A 16,501-nucleotide genomic window follows, 5' to 3' on the forward strand; every position below is an offset into this window, starting at 1 on the left:
CGCATACTTAAATATTTGTGAGGAATAAAAGATCAGAGCCGAATGCACCCAACAGACAAAAGAAATCAATTCAAGAATGTAATGAAGCAAATACAAAGAAAGCAAAACAATTGATAGGAAGCAGGGAAGATTTGTTTTAGGTCTGCGGGACCAAAGTAATCAAAAAGAAAATAGCTCAGCTGGAAACAAAGGTGCTTTGTTTCTCCTGATTGAGTTGTCTGGTCAATAATAGACGTGGAAAACAGAGGAGAAGACCAAACATCTTGTTTGATCCTACATTTGGTAAGGTGTGCATAAAAGTGGCAAATATAGTTTCCTAACAAGGACGAGAGTATAAAGAAAACAAGCCCTAAATCTTAAAATCTTAGGATACTAGACTCAAAGAAAACTTAGAACTCATTTGACTCATGCTGTTTGTGATAGTTATCAATCTCCTGATCAAATGTTTTCTCATATGTCCATGCTCATTAATAATTCTATTATAAATAGTTTTTAAAATATGATCTAAGATCAAAGTGCTGACAATTTCCAAATATTATTTTTTTTCATAAAAATAAATGTCACAAGTTCAGAGAAGAGACAAACTTTGAAGATTCACAATCTGACCCATATAAGAAAAGAGCTCACAGGATATTTTTCAAAATAGAGTTAGGGGTTACAAGTGCAGTTTTGTTGCATGGATACCTGCATAGTGGTGAAATCTTGGCTTTTACCTGAATAATGAACATTGTACACAATAGCTAGTTTTTTACCCCTCATATTCCGCTCACCCTCCCACCTTTTAGAGTTTCCAGTGTCTATTATTTCGCTCAAAGAGGAGATATTATTATTGTTACTGATCAGACAGTGCATTCTTGCTTGTGCCTCCTAAGAATGTGATAATGTAGAAGCTAGAAATTTGAGAATGCCAAATGATCTGCTTTAACTCTGAAGATCTTCTAGATAAAGCAGACTTACAGGACAATCTTCTCCACCCAGAAATCTCTGCTCTAATGAAAGGAATAAAGCAAGATAGTAGGTTGGTGAAAAAGTAACTGCAGTTTTGCCATTACTTGTGCACCAACCTAATAGTTCTTATCCAATCACTTACTATGACTGCTTAAATAATAAGGTAGGCAGTCCTTGCTGTAGGATCAATAGTAATCTGCCAGCTTTAGTACTGAGTGAAAACCACTGCCTTTTCTAGCTCTCATGTAATCTGCTTTCCCCACTCAATTTGACCAAACAACTCTGATTTTGACTTCTATTACTGAAACTGTGACCTTCCACATGGCTTGAACATCTGAACATTAAGTCCTACATTGTAAACATAACCACATTATTTACGGTTCCTGTCTATTATGAGTAGTAAGTATATGAAAGCAAAACACAGTTTGCTTGCTGGACTGCAAGTTTTCCCTTGTGGAAAACTGTGGTCTAAACACTTGGCCATTCTTGACCTGAGATTGGTAACTCCTAACTTGAAGCAATCCATAATCTGGTCCTGATAATTTTTGAGTAAATGGAATGACTTCCTTTTTTTTTTTTTTTTTTTTTTTGAGACGGGGTTTCCCTCTGTCGCCCAGGCTGGAGTGCAGTAGTGCGATCTTGGCTCACTGCAAGCTCTGCCTCCCGGGTTCACACCATCCTCCTGCCTCAGTCTCCCAAGTTCCCGAGTAGCTGGCACCCACCACTATGCCCAGCTATTTTTTGTATTTTTAGTAGAGACAGGGTTTCACTGTATTAGCCAGGATGGTCTCGATTTATTGATCTTGTGATCCGCCTGCCTCGGCCTCCCTAGGTGCTGGGATTACAGGCATGAGACACTGCGTCTGGCCCTAACTTCCCTTAATTATAGTGATAATTAGACAATTCAATAAATGAGAGCAGTACTTCAGAACTGAAGAGTTGGAAACCGCAGAACCTTTGAGGTACCACAGAGTAAACACAAGTATGCATGGTGCTTTACTAAAAAATGCAGATTTAAAGTCCCTGGTTTGTACCTATTGAATACAATTATTCAAAGTCATTTTCAGTAATTCACTTTCATATGCATGTTTCCTTATTTTGCTATTATCCCTGCTGTAAGCAGGACATAGCAGATTGTGAATTATCATAATGGAAAAATATTCTCTTCTATGAGTTAAACTAATTAAATCAACATATAGACAGTGGTAAAGGAACAGCTTAATATACACAGTTTTCCTTCCATCAATCCATCTAAAGCATGTACACAGATAATGAAGGAGTGCAGCAGGACAAAAGTAGATGGCAACATTGAATAGGGCTTAATGTTGAATGTAGGAGATAGGACCACATTGGTCACCGAAATGTTTCCACAAGTATATGGCAGAGAGATTTCTTCAGACTTCTCCATGGTCTGAGTTAAAATATATCCAGTTATCCTTTGTCTTCATTGTCACTCCTCTCATATCAGCTAAATATTTGATTACTAATAGATATCATAGCTATCTTAATTTGGAGGTAGGAAGTCCTCTAGGAAGCACTATGATATTCTTCCCATTTAAAGCACACATCCTGCTCTGTAAATATGTGAACTGGGATGACTATAAATAAGCATTATCCATCAGCCTAGTGTGAATCTATCACTGAGCATCTGATTGTCCCTGGGTGAGTTGGTTTCTGACATAAAAGTATGAGGAGAGTAGAAGATGCACCACGTGGTGTCCATGGCAGCTAGTTGTCAGACTTCCCTCCTGTCATACTATGGACCACACAATATTCTTCAAAACATTTGTAATTAGCCTCCAACCATCAATTTAAATCATTTTTCTTTGTATGTGACAATAGACAGTAATACAGTCATCTTCAGTATCTGTGGTGGATTGGTTCCAGGGCCCCTGTGGATACTAAAATCCAGGGAAGCTCAAATCCCTTATATAAAATGATACAGTACCTGCATGTAATCTATGCACATTTTCCATCATACTTTAAATCATTGCTAGATTGTGTATAATACCTAATACATTGCAAATGCTATGTAAATAGCTGTTATACTGTGTTGTTTAGAAAATAATATCAATTTTTAAAAGTCTTTACCTGTACAGTGTAGTCCCATTTTTTTCCAAATATTTTTTATTTGTGGTTGGTTGAATCTATGGATGCAGAACCCACAAATACCAAAGGCTAACTGCATTTAAGATATAACATAATAAGTGGTATATTTTTCCTCTCTCATTTTCAGTTTCTTTATAAGAAAAATGGGGCTAATAATAGTACTCACCTCATAGGATAATTCAAAGGTAAATGAGAGATAGATGTAGCACTTAGAAGAGTGCTTGATGATGCATTAAGTATGCAACTAATTTTAGTTATAATTATTATGTTACATGACAATTACTATTGTTCCACTATGATATGGGGTCAGGCAATTCATAGAGTAATGCTACCTTAACAGAATATATGAAAAGAGCCAGATAGTGGGAGCTTTAGCTAAGCATTGGTTTCATACTACTAATTCATTGGTTCTCTTACTTGACTCCTAGATGCCAGATCTTTTGCCTGCTGCTCCTGACATCTGATAGTGACTCGATATTCAGGAGCTAGCCTGCTTATTATTTCCCAAGAAATGAACATCCTATAATAATCTCTAATTGACAAACTTAGAATTTTGACTATTGTTTAGATATCTTAGTCTTGGCTTTATTGCTCCTACTTGATATTGTCAAGATAGTTGGAGGATAATGGGTTAACCAGGTCAATGATGAATCTTTACTTTTGGAGAATAAATAGGAAAGTCTTTAATGTATTCTTCGTAAAATCCACTGCCTCCTTTTACTGATATGTTTAATACCTCTTCACTATTCATCAAGAATACTTTGGAAAGGTTCCATAGCTTTTCTTTAATTTTTATCTTGCCAAATCTCTTTCCCCCTGCTCTGATTAGCACAGGGTTGGAGATTTTCTTGCTGGCTTTTATGGTATCCATTTGGGTTGGCTCTAAGTAAGAAAATACTTGAGTGTTTTTTTCCTCCCTGAAGATACTTGTTTCTTGCCAAACTTTGGATTAGTAATTTGCCTTTCAACATCAGCTTTCAGGTCATTTTAAGAAAACATAAATTTTCAATTTGTTCAGCATTTTTCTTCTTGTAAGGATAGGAAAGAGTTCATCTCAGATCTTTAGATCACCATATTAACATATAAAATTATATCTTACCTTTTATTTAGTCTCTCTTTGTAATGTATAGCATCACTAAAAGAATATGGTATTTACATATGAAAACACATATAGACCAATGAAACAGAGCAGAAAATTCAGAAATAGCCCAACTGCATTTGAGAATTTAATACACAATAAAGTTGTCAACTCAAATTTATGGGAAAAAGATGAACTGTCAATAATTAGTGTTAGGATAAGTAACGAAACAGAAAAAAATAACATAATCAAAGCACAATTTTGTTCTCCTCATGCATTTGAATAAATTCCAAGTAGATTTAGAGATTTGCGTTTAAAAAAAAAAAAAAGAAAAAACTGCCACTTTGGAAGGCTGAGGCAGGCAGATCACGAGGTCAGGAGATTGAGACCATCCTGACTAACACAGTGAAACCCCGTCTCTACTAAAAATACAAAAAATTAGCCAGGCATGGTGACAAGCGCCTGTAGTCCCAGCTACTTGGGAGGCTGAGGCAGGAGAATGGCATGAACCAGGGAGGCGGAGCTTGCAGTGAGCCGAGATCGCACCACTGCACTCTAACCTGGGTGACAGAGTGAGACTCCATCTCAAAAAGTAAACAAACAAAAAAAAACAAAAACAAAAAAACAAAAAAAACTGCGTAAAGTAAAATTTTCACAAAATAGAATAAAAATCCCTGAGAGAAACCCTATATAAGCTGGGAGTTTAAAAAACTTGTAAGTATGGCTAAAAATAAGATATAATGAGGGAGAAAGGTGAACAGATGTTATTATAAACCCAGTTTAGCTTAATAATTGTAATAGATAATGGAAGCCAATTCACAGGATTAAACCTAAGAGAAATGTTTAGAAATTAAAATTTTTGAGGACTCTGAAAATATTCAAGATAATTGAGGTAAATAGTAGTGGAAAATGTAATTAGAAAGAGACCTAATAAGTTTTAATAAGTAATTAGAAAGATTTAAGCCTTGAAGTAGTAGTATAGAAATCTGCAGCAGATTATATGCAATTTCAGCTTCATATGTATCTCTACTAAAGTGGGAAGAACCAAATGAAGAAAAACTTGTTAAAATATGAATTTATCTTTTATTTCATTTTCTTTGCAATTTATTATTATTCTTTGAGACAGGTTCTTGCTCTGTCACCCAGGCTGGAGTACCATGGCACGATGTTGGCTCATCACAGCCTCCACCTCCTGGGCTCAAGTGATTCTCCCAACTCAGCCTCCCAAGTACTTGGCACTACAGGCATGCACCACCACACCCTACTAATTTTTTTTTTTTTTTAATAGAGATGCAGTCTCACAGTGTTGCCCAAGCTGGTCTTGAACTCCTGGACTCAAGCAATCCTCTTGCCTCTGCCTCCCAGAGTCCTGGGATTAGAGGTGTGAGCCACTGTGCCTGGCTAAAATATGGATTCTAAAAGGTTAAAATAAAATAAACAAACATGCCTTTCTTACAAAAATGACAGGGAGAGTGTGTTTCAAAGATTTACTAAGTAATTCATTTATGGAACACTTAGAAGGAAATGTTGGTTCAAAAGAGTGTAGGAGAAATAAAGTTATTAATACTGAAATAATAATGCCAAAATCAATCCAATACTGGGTAATGTTCCACAAGGCAACAAAACTGTGAACTTTGGGAATTATCTTTTCTTAAGGCATGAATTATTTGTATCTCTACAGGACCAAATCCATTTTATTTACTATTTCACAAATATTATTTGCGCCATTATCACTTTTCTACAAGTTAATATCAACTTTTACAGAATTGTAAAATATCCTATACAAAAACAAATGTAAGTTAAGGAAAACTGCATAACCACAGATAAATTAATCTTTGAATGGGACTGTTAGACCTACACACTAAGCTCTAGTAAAACACTGAAAGGATACTCCATTATAATTTTGCTTATTTCCAAATTTTTGAAATTTGTGTTTTTTAAACAATCTATTTCAAGCATGAAAAATAATCAATAAATATGTAAACACTGTATCTGTTTTTCTACACTCCAAGCTTTAGGGTCTTTTCAAGAAGCAGCTCTTTGACCTATTTATATTTTAAGATATTGAATAGTATCAGTCTAATTATTGCTCTTGTGTATTTTGGCTTCTTCAAAAAATGATCATTTACAAGATAATTTAAAATTTGGAAAATAGATAAGTATTTTAAAATTATATTTACATCTCCCTAGCATTTATTACTTTCAATATTATACTAAGAACATATATTTTTTATTTTAATATATTTTTCACAAGATCATATAAAATGTAATAGCATTTTGGGAAAAATACAAAGCACACCAAAGTCATAATACAGGATTTATTGCCTTTAATAAAAGTATTAACTACACTAATAGAATCATATTATTGCTGACTTAATGCATCTCTTATGAGCATCACACCAAAATGCTTTATACTCAATAGAATGCTTAAATGTCTTAAGCACAGGAAAGATATTCAAAATGATAGCAGCTCTTTTAAAGGGCATACTTGTGAGGGGAAGAAGGGCAATGACTAAATATGGTTTAAAAATTTCCACTCTAAGTTAAGGACATGAAGATAAATAAAACGTTGTGACTTTCTAACAAGTATGTAGAGGTTTAACATGTATATGTACACATTAAACATTTCATTAGTCTATATATGTGTATATAGTATATAATAGTAGTGACTACTATATACATATGTGTATAGACTGACAAAGTGTTCTGTAGCACTAATATGCCAAGACAAAAAGGAATAAGATTCAGGTAAAAACATCTTAATTATTCATTAGCTGAAATCCTAAATAAAAGAAGGAATGCATATTAATAGAGTGATTTGGATTTTTTTGTTGTTGTTGTTCTTGTTATGGCAGCAATTTTTAAAACAATAAAGATGACAAAGTACAAGCTAGGTTTGTTTAATCTATTTCATTGGTTATAATCAAACTTCAAATATCTCATTTTCAGTTTCTAGAGAACCAAGACATAGGGCCAAGCAGCTGGAAAGCGTATCATTGATCAAAGGAGGAATGTAAATACCTATTTGGGAGCAAAGTATTTCCATTTTCCTAACAGACTTGATTTTTCCCATCTCTTGGAAAACAGCATCTTCTCATCCTTGGCATAAACTTTCTCCAGGTCAAGATCAGAGAACGGACCTATAGAAAAAGTAGTCCTACCAAAATACTTTCCTTTGCCTTCATGACTTCCTCTTCAGACCACCAAAGTTAGGGGTTTCTGCAGGGAAACTGATAGCCAAAATTGTATATGTTTAACTCCAGCACTATAATTTTACATTAGAAAGGATGGATTTACTTGATCATTAAACAATATTATTATTAGCTAAAGAAACATACACACACAGACACACACACTTGCATACACACACATGCACACACACATCAAGTTTAGAAAAATGTGCAAAACAAGTTTTTGGGGTAGGCTTATTTGTATTTTTCAAAACATACTGAATTCGTATTGGATGAAAGGCTTAGTAATAGTATCTGTAATCTGTTTATCCCCTTCCCCAGCTCTTCAGTTATTAAGATGGATTGTCAGCAATTCATTTTTATTAGGTTCCAATCTGGATGGCTCTGCTACTAGTGCATGGAGGTTTATATATATGCATGTGTCATTGAACATTTGGGTACGGTTGTATAGATGTGTAGGTATTTGACTCTATGGTTATATGTGAAGATGGGGGAGTTTTGGGGGTGTGGGTGCAGGGAGGGAATGGGAAGTCCTATAGATGCTCCACTCTAGGTTGGTCCTTCACTTGAAATGCTACCTTTGCTTCACTCTCCCAGAAACATTCAATAGTAAGACAATCAAGGACATTATATCTATGCATATCAAAACCTTCAGCTAAGATCCCCAAAATTAGATTTTACTTCACCATTTCTGTCATAAAAGCCACCTCCAGCTCTTAGAGTTTTGCTATTTCCAAAATCATTTTCATTTTTCTCTTCCTCAAGTGTTCTTGGTGAACTTTGTAGCCAAATAAGACAGTTACCAGTGAACCTACAGAGTGAGCAAGGAACAGCAAATGTAGAATTGAATGATGACTTCTCTGTAGGAATGCAGTTTGAATGTGTTCTAAAAGGTAGCCAAGTAGACCCAGAAGGGGCAGCCCATTATCCTTTCCATATGAGCAAGATAGGGATAATAATTGATTTTAGGGCTATTGGTGTATACTTTGGTTCAAACTGTCTGATTTTAAAGCATTTTAGAATTTATATCCCATAGGTATAGAAACATCAACAGAATGCCTGACTTGAGGAAAATATCAACTAGAAATTGGCAAAAGGAGAGTGAAGCCTTTATCTTTTACAGCTTGTTGGTTTCCCCTTTCTTTTTTCACATTTATAATTTTATTTTTTATTGTTTATTTTGTGGGTATATAGTAGGTTTATACATTTATGGAGTACATTAAATGTTTTGATAGACATGGAATAAATACTTGAGGAGATGGATACCCCATTCTCCGTGATGCTTGCTTTCCCTTTATAGGTGAACTTACCCTATGAAAACATTGAAGATCTTATTTTTTTATCTCTTCCACTTTATGAATTCAGTCTATCTAGTAAACACACTCATATCAATATGTTAGAAATCATCAACACAAAACACATTACTGACAGCAGAATTTCAGTGCCTGCCTGTATGCTCTTTTTGAACATAAATGACATATTTGCCATGGATGAGGTTACTTGTGCAGAAGAATCCCTTTTTAATTTGAAATAATATCTTCATCCTTTTGAGATAGAAAAAAATATTTTTTAGATGAGATTTCTGTTACTTGAAATTTTTTAACTAGAATTTTCCTATTATCTTGCTCCCACATTGGACAGGCATAGATTAGGTGAGTCAATCTGTTAGGGTTTGAATCCAGACTGCTTCTTCTACTGTCCCTGTGACTTTGAGTACAAAATTATTTAATTAGAAGTCATTTAAACTTTTTGTTTCTCAGCTATCCTCAATGTAGAATGGATCTATAATAATGTCCTACAACATAGAGTTATTATGAGAATTAAATGTGACAATATTTGCAAAGAGCTTAGGACTCTGCCAAAAATATAGTGAAATGTGTATAAGGGATTGATTAATAAAGTTTCAAATGATTGACTTGTCAAAAATTTTATAAATTTTGATGGTAAAAATACATTAGCATCGCAATGTAAAACAAAAGGAAACTGTCTCAATAACTTCATTTAAAGAATGCTCTTCCTATCAAACTACTAAAACTAAAATAAGAAATTGTATATAATGCTGCTAAACTTCAAGAGGGCATTGGAGTGGGAACCCAGAGGCTGGTGGCTAGTACAGTATTGATACTGGCTTAAAGGGGTAGGGTAGTGATGGGCAGAGAAGGGCAGCGTCCCTGGTGAGGGCTCCACCCTCAGTCCTGTGCCCATGGACCTAAGTAAGGACAGACACTTCTGTTTCCAGGCCCAAATACTACATTTTCCAAGACCACCCTGGCCCACCATGCCCTCATCCTGTACCTACAAAAACCCCGAGAATCTAGCGGGAACAGACACAAGTGGATGGACAACAAGAGGAACACGCTGGCAGAGGAACACGCTGACAGAGGCCAGCATGCCATCGATGGTGGAATAAAGTGGACTCTGAGGGAAATTAGGCCTAGGACAGTGCCGGGCCACTGAGCGGCAGGATTCCAGGGGACGACCACCTTCTGGCTCCCATCCATCTGTTGAGAGCTTCCACCACTCAATAAAACCTTGCATTCATTTTCCAAGCCCACGTGTGATCCAATTTTTCTGCTACACTCGGGAAGGAACCCTGGGATGCAGAAAGCCCTCTGTCCTTGCAATAAGGCAGAAGGTCTAATTGAACTTATTAACACAAGCTACCTGCAGATGGCAAAGCTGAAAGAGCACACTGTAACACATGCCCACTGGGGTTTCAGAAGCTGTAAACACTTAACTCTGGACACTGCACTTGGGGTCGGAGCCTACAATCCTTAAGACCTACCCATCTGCCTGCTCCTCCTAGGAGTTTGAGCTGCAGAGCACTTAAGAAGCAAGCCACACCTCCATTGCACACCCTGCAAGCGGGATAAGGGAAAACTCCTCCCGTTTCACTATTGCTGCTGATCATCTGAGCTGCTCAGTAAGCCTTTTCAGCTTGCTGGATTTCAGCTGCTTTATCCTTAAAAGAAGGACAGTTATTCTTTTGAGAAAGTAAAAATTTTTATAAGGCTAAATCATATAGAAATTACAGAAACTTCATTCTAAATATAACTTTAGAAAGCACATCATCCACACCAGTCTCCCCCATCCAAAATTAGAGGAAGAAAATCTAGAAAGAGAAAATAATTTGCCACAATTTACCTGTAATACCATCTCTCCCCACCCCACCATGGGAGTGACACAGTTAATATTCACAACCCAGACTCTTGAGGTGGATTGCTGGCATCACTAGTTCATTCAAGAACATCTGAATCTAAGTTCATTATACAATGCTGTGCTTGTGGAAAGCCCACTTTTCTAACATCCATCCAAAGAGAACTTTAAAATATTTAACTGGTAGAGGGTTTACGTTAAGGAAATAAAAACAGGGTTGCTACATGTACACAAAATGAAAAAGGAATATATTCTAGGAACCTAGTTTGGAATTAGATTAGTAAGATTTACATTCAAATGAGGGTAGCTGGATTTTTCTCAGTGCTTTCATTATTTCCTCACCAACTTAGGTTCTAATACATATAGAAACTGCTGGATATTAAGGAGTTTCCTGTAGCCCCAAATTACCTGTCATCAAATCAAAGCAGTTTTTACATAAGCAGATTGCCTTACAAGTGAAAATTTAAAGCATGATCTTTTGTTTAAATAATCTAGTAGATGAACTAGTTTTTATGTAATTATTTGTACAATCGATAAATGTTTAAAAAGTACATATTTAAGTTTTAAAGGCAAGGAGTAGGAAAATGAGCTAGATTTAATTTAGTCTTGTAGTTTTTGCTTTCAGATTTAACTGTAGTTCAAAATTATCTATCTAAAAATTTGTTTTTCTGTTTGACAAATTGATCAAAACATATTGAGCAAGAATAAATTGATGTACTATGTGGAAAGCTTACATCACTAATATGTAAACAAGTGGATTGTGACTCAGTCAGTCTGAGTTCAGATTCTGTTTTCATAACTTACTAGTTCTATGCCTTTGAATGAATCACTTTACTTGACTACCTTTGTCACAATTTCCTTATATGAAAAATGGGGATATTTCTAGAAATATTACAAGGATAATGCATGCATATGAAACACCTATGAAGATCTGTGTCAGACATTTCATAGCTCTCAAAAAATGTTATCTATTATGTATACATGCATTACACTTTTTAATAAAATGTCAACATATTCACAGAAATTAGAATTTAACTATTAATTTTAAAATGTTTACTAGATTTCTACAATATTTTATTTTCTAAAAGTTATATGACCTTGTTCTTTGTTGGAGGGTCATGTATCTGTGGCTGTGATTCCAATAACTACTAGTCTGCTTGTAATAGCCATTCTGATAGATGTGAACAGTGTTGCCTATATATACATATTTTTTCTATTTAGCCATGGAATAAATTCAATGACTATTATTTCTACACATACTCTTTCTTGATTTTGTTTCCTATATTATTCAGGTGGCTTTTGCACTGAGAGCAAACACAGCTGACAGCGTGGTCCACTCTTGCAGATGCAGCCCAGAATATTTGTATTCTGATGGGCCGGTGGTTAAAGGAGTAAGAGGAAGAGAATCTTTGAAGGGGCAAAGTGGTAAGGTACTGGTTTCATCGCCACCTACAGAATTCAGTACTTTTCATCCTAGCCTACTGGGAGCATTAACTTGGGCACTTGTATGTATGTGCACACACGCACCTACCCGTGAATGCAACACTCTGTCATAGTGATCTAAGGGAAATTACATTTTGTAAGGAAAAGACTACAGCAATTTTAGAATATTATTTGAGTCGATTACAATATTTTATTTCCTTTTCTTCCTTTAAGTGATCAGAAAGTAGTTGAATTAGTTGATATAATAGTAGAGCTGGAATAAAACATTTTAGCAGAGTTAGCTTTAAAAACAAATAGGATAAATGGATATCTGTGTGATATAAAAGACAAAATGAAGAATTATTTTTCCCAATTCATTCAGCATTATAATGGAAATTCCATCATCACAGTCTCATTCCCTGAATTTCCAGGAATAATCAAAATGTATAGGTTCTTATGGTAGAATGTGAAACCATTCTTCATATTTTTAGTGTGGGCAAGTTCAAGAAAAAAAGTTATTGTCATGAGATCAAGCTTTGTAGCAATGACAAACAAGATTAGGACTTTTGAGAAGCAAATGTACCACTAAAGTCAAAGTCTGCCACTTCTAGATTACTTATGAAGGTTAGTTTCATAAGACACATAATGAGACCTATTGGGAATCTAGAATTCATGGAAGAGGGGCTTATAGTAAGAAGAGAATTTCTGAAGGGTAGAGAAAAGTAGCCATCGCCCAACTTTGCCATCTCTATCACTTACCTTTATATATAGGCTACTGCCTTTATAAACAGTCTTTGTGTGTAAACTAAACATAAAAGTATGGGGATATATTGTCTATATCTTTTTAGCAACCATAAAGTCAGGCACATGATCTCTGATAACATTCAAGAGCAAATGTAGAAAGGGAATTATTTTCATCATAAGAATAAAGTGTTACTACTACCTTCACCCTGAGAGGGAAAACAGCTTGAATTTTCTTTCTTGAGAATTATTTCAAACACCTCTTGAAACATTAATGATATAATGTCTGATATAATAAAACCAACAAATGTCTGTGTTGGAAACTAGGAGGACTCAGGGAGCTGCTTTTTCAGAAAAGTTAACATGTCTCCTTAGTAAGACTTTATGTTTCATTGGGTTTACCCACATCACTGAGCCTTTGGAAAACATTGGCACATTCACTAATAATAGATGATTTTAGCTTAATTATTTTCAGTCTTTTTTTCACTTTCTTACTGACACTCCACTCACACCAGTAATTGAAACTAGAGTTCTAAAGGCTTTATTTCTGAGGCAGGCTAAGAGAAATCAAAGGACAATGAAACTTAAGGCTTACAAGCAAGGAACCAAAGTATTCAAGGTAGAATTACTCGTTATTTTCACACACATGTATGTTATTGAAGAAGATATTAACTTAAAACTTTACCAATTTACATTAAAAGAGAAAACATCTTTTAAAATGTAGTACCTATTTAATCATTATCTAAAGACTGGCCTGGTTTTTATGACTACAAATTTGATTATTCTGAAAGTCAACATATCAAACACTAGTGAATTTAAACAATTTATCATATGGTATTTCCTCCTAATAAGTCTTTTCCATATTTCTTTATTTTGAAACAAAATTTTTGGCATTTCAGCTAGCTATTACTTATTTATATTCTTTGATTATAACAAAGTTTTTTCTTATTTGGATTTATTTACTAATTTATGAAACTCATGAGCCAAATACCAAATATTGGATTATACAGAGCACCTGAAAATTTTTCTCTTATTGATCTAAAAGTCAATTAATTAGAAAGGATTTCATTCCTGGATTATTTTTGAAATACAATGTAGCTCTTTCTCTCTAAAGAGGCACTTGACTGACAGAATCAGAGAGGCGGGTAATACCAGTCATGTTCAGACAAGACCTACTTGGCTAGGATATATTCAGTGGCCTGTGAAGGTAATTCCTTTTCAGTGGGAAATCTGAAAAGAGACAGGAAGTGATCACAAAAGGAGATATTCTTCAAGTGATGTTGAAGAGCCTTCCAAGCTATGAGAAAGAACTTTTCTCCTCAGAAGTCAATATCCTCCCAAGCCAACAAAACAGATTTTGTACCTTGGTTTCTCAGATTTAAAACAACCATCATTCCAGCGTTTTTCTTTCTTCTTCTGTTTTCTTATTTCTCCCTTTTTATGTGACTTTTCAGTCCAGACCATAATATTCAAATGTTTAAATCTCTTAAAAACTTTTATTTTTTTCCTTTTGAGTGAAATTTGTGTTTGTTTGTTTTTACAGTAATGCATTTTATAACCTATTGGCAAAGCAAAACTGTAGTATCAATAAGGGGAAAATATGTTTCTGGATTTCAGGGAAGGAAATTTAACTGTACTCAACCTTCAGTTTTGCTTTTTGTTTTTTGTTTTTTTTTTTCAAGGGCATATTATTAGCTTAAGAATGATCTTAGTTCTTGGCTTCTCTCTCTTTTCATGGATATGCTTACTTTTGGACCACTGTAATAGCCTAAAGATATCACATTATAAATGGAAGGATAAAAATGATTAAATATCCTCAACCAAAAGAAGGCAAGAACATAAATTAAGATCTAAAAGGTTTCTAACTTCTGGTAAAGGCAAAATGGGTGATATTAGAATAACCCTCATGACTATAAAAATGATAAAACACTGGACAAAACTTGCATAAATCAAATGCAATACCTGTGTAAATGTAACATAATAAAACATTGTTACTGTTGGAAATAACGTAATTACTTCACTTTGTTATTATTATTGTTTCAAAGCATTTTAACGGTATCAAAGGCAAACCAGAACTGAAGGGATTTTGACCCTAGAAAGCAAGATTTTTACTCATACAGGGTGAGATTTATGTTTACACAGTTTTTCTTCTGAAGGAACTGTTTTTTTCCGGCAACAAATTAAACTCACTTAGAAAGCTATAATCCTTTTTACCTGAGGAATTAGAGAGAAGCTAGATTTTGGGGTTCCCCATAGTGATAAGGTATCCCTAACATATTTGCTCAAAATCTATTTAAAACCTTAACTCTATGTTAATTCACCCATGCATGAGATGAGACTTTGGAGATTTCAGGACAAAAGCACAGCTCTCTAACTGAAAAATGTGAGCAGAGGTATGTGCCAATGGCTAATGCAGTAGGACACAATTTGCAATTTGATTCCTTTCATGCCAGAGGCTCATTAAATTCTTACCGCTTTCTGTCACTATCATAGATAGGCTAACTTCAGCAATAAAGACTAATTCTGTGGAGTAAGAAATTTTGCCAGAACTAAGAACAAAACCATAGTTAACCTGTCCTAACAATTTAGTGAAATCTACATTTTGAAATATAAATGTAATCCCAGTAATGTAAGTGCCTGAGAGGAAAAAAATCAACATGTTTGAAGAGCAATAAAGTAATTCAACGTGTATATACTGTGCACAATGTCTAAAATACAATAGCATTTCTAGACATGTATAGCATCAGGGAAAGATAAATTATGTCAGCAGGAAATCCAGTCAATAATACAAAATCCACAGACAAAGCGCATATTGGAATTAATAGATAAGGCCTCTGAACCATCTATGCTAAATATTCAAGAAAGTAATAGGATGGACTGATACGCTGGAAAAAAGATGAGTGATTTTAGGAGGTATCTGAAAACTATGTCAAATAAAAAAACAAAATCAGTGCTTACAATTGAAAAAATTACGTATACAAATGGTTTAAATAAATGGCAACTTGAATTAAAAAAAGAAAGGACCAGAAAATTTGAAGAAAAACAAATATAGGAATAATTCAAGCAGAAGCACAGATGTAAAATAAATATAATAAAAATGAATTCAATAATTCAATGAATTTAATTAAATTCAGAGATTCAGTGACCGTTTTTAAGTGGCTGAATCTACATGTAATTGCAGTATCAGAAGGACAGATTAGGGAGAAGTTTGGACTGGAAAAATTTTTTAAATATTCTTCAGTGACTTAAAATATTGATTAAAGAGTCAACTCCAAAGTAGGATACATAGAGAATACACACACACACATACACACCCCACACACACGCACGCACACACATATGTGTATACACATCTACCCTGAGGTAAATGATAGTCAAATTGCTCAAAAACAAGGATAAATAAAAATTATTTAAAACAATCGGAGAAAAACAAATGATACGTCAGTAGTATAAAATGCAAACAGAATCAATGTCTAAATTGAAACAACAGGAGCCAGAAGACAATGGAAAAACACCTTTGGAAAAGTACACAAGAGCAAGACAAGCTCTTAACGTAGTGGAGCTGCAGAAGACACACTAAAGGCATGTTGATACAAACCAAAAGTTTACATAATTTATTTTCAGTTTTTTGCTGACAAAAATGTTAGGGTACATTTTCAAGTTTGAGGAAATAATTACGTTATGGTTATTTGGTAAGAAAACAGAGTCTTAGAAACGATGATTTGTGGATATGTATAACAATACTTTTTCATAAGTTCTTTAAGATTCAATTGGATGTTTAAAGAAAAATAGTTTTACTGTGGAGTTTAAAGGTTATTTACAAATAAAATATATGACAACAATAGCCCAAAGTGGA

This window comes from Colobus angolensis, unplaced genomic scaffold (genome assembly GCF_000951035.1).
Source record: "Colobus angolensis palliatus isolate OR3802 unplaced genomic scaffold, Cang.pa_1.0 Scaffold177, whole genome shotgun sequence".
Lineage (NCBI taxonomy): Eukaryota > Metazoa > Chordata > Mammalia > Primates > Cercopithecidae > Colobus > Colobus angolensis.